Below are 6,000 nucleotides of genomic sequence, written 5' to 3' on the forward strand. Positions count from 1 at the left end.
GTACATCTTCCTACTGGTGCTAAGGCAGATATATCACACATTGGAGAAGCATTTGTTTTTGAAGATGCAGTTGTGAAAGATGTGTTATTAGTGCCTGATTTCAAGTTTAACCTACTGTCAGTATCCAAGGCTACTAAACAACTGTCCTGTTTTGTATCCTTTTATCCTGATTTTTGTGTGTTTCAGGACCTTCACAGTGGCAAGGTGAAGGGGATTGGTAAGGAGAAGGGAGGGCTATACATTTTCAAAGGTACATATGGAATGAAGGAAACTTCTAAGGCTCAAAAACAGCAAAGTTTGATTGCAGGACTACGTAGTACACGACATCAATCTATGGCATAAAAGACTTGGCCATCCCTCCTCTCAAGTTCTGAAGTCAGTAGTGTTTTTAAAGCAGAATAAAGACATAGATTCCTTAAGTACTTGTCATGTTTGTCCTTTAGCTAAACAAGCTAGGTTACTATTTCCAGATAGTAAGAATAGAGCAGCTGTGTGTTTTGATCTTATACATGTAGATCTTTGGGGACCATATAAGACCCCAACTTTTGATCAGAAACAATATTTCCTCACAGTTGTAGATGATTGTAGTAGGTATACTTGGGTTCATTTGTTGCAATTGAAGTCTGACACTATTGTGGCACTCAAAAATTTCTTCTTAATGATCAACACTCAATTTGGTGTTTCTGTTAAGATCATAAGGTCAGATAATGGCACAGAATTCTTTAACTCCCAATGCAAAGCATTATTCCAATCTTTAGGAATAGTGCATCAAAGTAGTTGTCCTCACACACCTCAACAAAATGGTGTGGTTGAGAGGAAACATAGACAAATATTGAATATAGCCAGGGCCATCAGATTTCAATCTCATATGCCTATCAGATTCTGGGGACAGAGTGTTACAGCTGCTGTATATCTAATGAACAGGTTACCATCATCAACTACTGGGGGTAAAAGCCCTTTTGAGATGTTGTTTTCTAAGTGCCCTTCCTTATCTCATCTAAGAGTGCTTGGTTGTTTATGTTATGCCTCCGTACTCCTAAGAGGGGATAAATTTTCAGAAAGGGCTAGACCAGCAATCATGATGGGATATTCTGCTACACAAAAGGGATACTTACTATTGGATTATCATACTAACAAGTTCTTTGTCAACAGAGATGTCATTTTTCAGGAACATATTTTTCCATTTGCCAAGAAGAAGAGTCCAGACAATTATCCTACAGATTTCATAACTCCTTATATAGAAGAAGATGATGAGTTGACTCCATCTCATGAAGTAGAGGATGATGATATAGATTCAAACATAGTATTGGAAGATAATGCAAATCTTGATACTAGTCCCTTATCAACTCCTGAGGCATCCACTCATGACAGAACAGTTCCTACATCACACTCTGCAGTACAGCCAGTTGAGGAAAGTGTTGAGACACATAGCACTGTTCCTCCTAGAAGAACCTCTAGAGTTTCACAACAGCCTGTTTGGATGAGGGATTATGCAGCTCCTGGAAAAGGAAAGGGCACAAGATATCCACTAGCTAATTACTTATCATATGATAATACAACTTCCAATTATCAATGCTATTTGACTAAGTTCTCTACATTAGTTGAGCCACAAAATTTTGGTCAGGCTGTTAAAGATGAGAGATGAATGCAAGCTATGAAGTTAGAGATACAAGCACTTGAAGATAATAACACCTGGGAGATAGTTGATCTGCCTCCTGGAAAGAATGCAATTGGCTCAAAGTGGGTGTATAAAATCAAATATAAGGCAAATGGAGAATTGGAGAGGTTCAAAGCTAGATTAGTGGCAAAAGGATATAGTCAACAAGAAGGGTTGGACTATTATGACACTTTTTCACCTGTTGCTAAAATGGTGACTGTTAGATGTGTCATTGCCTTGGCTGTTTCAAAAGGATGGAATTTGTATCAGATGGATGTGTACAATGCATTTTTACAAGGAGATTTAGATGAAGAAGTATATATGGAAATGCCACAGGGGTTTAAGCAGGAAGGCCACAAGGTTTGTAAATTACTTAAGTCATTGTATGGACTTAAACAAGCCTCTCGACAATGGAACATCAAACTTACTACAGCATTATTAAAGGCAGGATTCATGCAGAGCACTTATGACTATTCCTTGTTTACTTGGAAGAGGAATGAGGGAATGGTTATAGTCTTGGTATATGTTGATGATCTCCTCATTACTGGAAACAGTGAGTCTATGATCACAGAAACAAAGGAAGTGTTGCATCAGCAATTTAAACTCAAGGATTTGGGGGAACTCAAATATTTCTTAGGAATTGAAGTGCTAAGGTCTGCACAAGGAGTTATATTGAATCAGAGAAAATATATTCTTGAGCTTATTTCTGAAACAGGTCTTACAGGAGCAAAGCCATCATGTACACCTTTGGAATCTAACTCTAAACTGACCTCAGTAGAGTTTGACAAAGCTAATGGAGTCATTGGAGATGCTGTCTTACATGACATTACTGGCTATCAGAGGTTGGTTGGGAAATTACTATATGCAACAATAACTAGACCTGATATTAGCTATGCAGTACAGTCATTAAGCCAGTTCATGCAACAACCCAAGAAATCTCACCTAGAAGCTGCAAACAGGGTGATCAGATATTTAAAGGGTACTGTGGGGCAAGGTATTTGGCTGAAGGCTCAAGCTGCTACAAAATTGGTATGTTGGTGTGACTCAGACTGGGCTGCATGTCCCAACACAAGGAGGTCTGTCACAGGGTATGTGGTGAAATTTGGAGAGTCATTGGTTTCCTGGAAATCAAAAAAACAACATACTGTGTCTAGAAGTTCAGCTGAGGCAGAATATAGGAGTATGGCCTCAGCTGTAGCAGAGATCACGTGGTTAGAAGGATTGTTTGCAGAGCTAAATGTTTCCATTCATAAGCCAGTCACAGTTTTAAGTGACAGTAAATCTGCTATTCAGTTAGCAGCCAATCCTATATTTCATGAGCCGACTAAACACATAGAGATCGATTGCCATTTTATAAGAGACAAAGTGAAAGCTGGTCTGGTGCAGCCCATCTATGTTCCTACTCAACATCAGGTGGTAGATATATTGACTAAGGGATTGGGTCAAGATCAACATCTACATCTGTTAAGCAAGCTTGGTGTGCTTAACATTCTCCACCCCACAGCTTGAGGGGGAGTGTTGAAATAATGGTTGAAAAATAAATAACAGTTTCGTTTTTACTGATTCATTGAGTTAGTTAGAGTTACTGTTACATTGAGTCAGTTAGAAAAGTTGTTAATGTGATGAGGCTGAGTTAGTTAGAAGATTCTAGAGGCTGCTAGATGGTTGTATAAGCCTATATATATATATATAGTGTACGTGATGAAGAAAAGTAATAAGATCATTCATTTTTCTCTTCTTCTCAAAGTTCTTCAGTTCAATTACTTTTCTCAGCATGTTTTCATATGCACACATCAGTGAGGCATGTGCTGTATATGAAAATTGATTTTCTTCTCTTACTCTGATGCTCCATTCTAGTATCATAAGAATTTTTTTTCCAAATGAATATTCTTATATCACAACATTATTTGTTTTTTCAATGAGATTGTTCTTTTTATGTTTGTTATTCTTATAACTAGTTTGAACTTAACCCAGTTTCCACCAGGTATATATTGCTATAGGCATTGGGACTATTGACAATTTCACATTGATCTAATACATTTAATGTTCTGCTCAATTTATTATATTACTTCGTCGTCTCAAGTTGTACTTTCTTTTGAAGGATTGTCGGAAGTTGTACTTTCTTTTGAAGGATCTGGTGTTAATCAACTATTGTTTTGTATGTTTTTCTGGCCTTCCTTTGTTGGAAATTGTTACTAAAACTCATGGGATGCCAAATGGTTTTTGAAGGTAAAGTTCTTTTGAGATTTAGTTGGGTAGTATCCATTATAAAACTACTAACCTGCTCTTTGTTTTTGACATTGTTTACAGGATGACATGTTTTTGTACCTTGGAATTGATAATTGTGTTAACTCCAGCAATTCTAAATAAGCTGGAGATGAAGAACAAACTGATTGAGAGAGAAGAAGAGATTCTGTATAGATTGAATTATCACTATTCTGCTTAACTGAAAAAGATGCTTTACAATGCTTTATATAGAAGTTACTAGCTATCTAACTGAATAACAAACTCTAACTAACCTTCACGTGTTAATTAAAACTAATTGACAGCTAACTAACACTAATCGATAGCTAACTAACACTAATCAACAGCTGTACACATAACCAGCTGCTCAACATCCTCCCTCAAGCTAGGTGTATGAAAAACATTCTTCATTCCTAGCTTGGTAAGTAGATAGCTATGCTGCAAACATGTGAGTCCTTTAGTAAGCAAGTCTGCAGGTTGTTCTGTTGTATTTAAGTACACTGGTTGAACTATTCCCATTTGAACCTTCTCCCTGATGAAATGACAATCAATATCTATATGTTTAGTTCGTTCATGAAACACTGGATTGGCAGCTATCTGTATGGCTGATTTGTTGTCACTGTGTATGTGTACTGGCAACCTCACTTGAACCCCTAGTTCTTTGAAGAGACCAACCAACCACACAACCTCCGCCACTATCGAAGCTAAGCTCCTATATTCAGCTTCAGCTGAACTCCTTGAAATGGTCTCCTGTTTCTTAGCCTTCCATGAAATTAGTGAGTTCCCATACACAACCATGTATCCGGTTATGGACTTCCTATTGTTTGGGCATGATGCCCAATCTGCATCACAGTATGCAGTAAGATGATTGTCAGCAGTAGATGCCATAAGTATCCCTAAGCCTGGTGACTGTTTAACATATCTCACCACCCTTAACGCTGCATTCATATGGGATGTCTTGGGGCTGTGCATAAATTGACTTAGTAGTTGCACTGCGAATGCAATGTCTGGCCTTGTTATTGTCAAATAAAGCAATCTTCCAACTAATCTTTGATAAATTTCAGGCTCATTCAACAACTTATCCTGCTCATCAGTAGGAGGGAAATGTAAATCAAATTCTGCAGTTGTGAGCTTCTGATTCAACTCAACAGGAGAACCTACAGGCTTTGAACTAGATAACCCCATATCTGAAATCAGTTCAAGGCAATACTTTCTTTGATGCATAAGGATCCCATTGTTGTTTCTAGCAAATTCAATTCCTAAGAAGTATCTCAACTCACCTAGATCTTTTATCTTAAAGTTGTCTTGAAGAGTCTTCTTTGTTTCCAAGATCAACTTGTGGTCATTACCTGTGATCAATAGGTCATCAACATAAACAAGTACCATCACTAACCCTTTTTCTTGATGTTTTGTGAACAAAGAATAATCATAATGACTCTGCTGAAACCCTGAGTTGGCTAATGCTGTGGTCAGTTTGATATTCCACTGTCTGTTTGCCTGTTTAAGTCCATAAAGTGACTTTGTAAGCTTGCATACTGTCCCTGTCCCCTTCCCACTTTGATGGACAAATCCCAAGGGCAAATCCATGTAAACCTCTTCAGTCAAATCTCCTTGAAGAAAAGCATTGAATACATCCATTTGATGTATCTGCCAATGCTGTGCAGCTGCTAAGGCTATGACTGATCTAACAGTCACCATTTTTACAACAGGAGAAAAAGTTTCCTGATAGTCTAAGCCTTCCTTTTGATTGTAACCCTTGGCTACCAACCTTGCTTTGAACCTATCAACTTCTCCATCTGCCCTGTATTTGATCTTGTACACCCATTTGCCCCTATGGCCCTCTTATCCTTAGGCAGGGTAGTAATCTCCCATGTATGATTGTCATCTAATGCTTGTATCTCACTTTGCATAGCTGCAATCCATCTAGGATCTTGTATAGCCTCCTGATAAGAAGCAGGTTCCTTCTCTTGTGAAAATTTAGTAACAAAACTTCTATAGGCAGGTGTGATGCTTTGGTAGTCCAACACATCTGTAATAGGATAGGAGCAATAACCCGCAGCTTTGTTCTTTGACAGAATGTAATCTGTATGCCAGATTGG

This window comes from Solanum verrucosum, unplaced genomic scaffold, assembly GCF_900185275.1.
Source record: "Solanum verrucosum unplaced genomic scaffold, falcon-dt-bn FXZP01000032.1, whole genome shotgun sequence".
In the NCBI taxonomy this organism is placed as follows: Eukaryota; Viridiplantae; Streptophyta; class Magnoliopsida; order Solanales; family Solanaceae; genus Solanum; species Solanum verrucosum.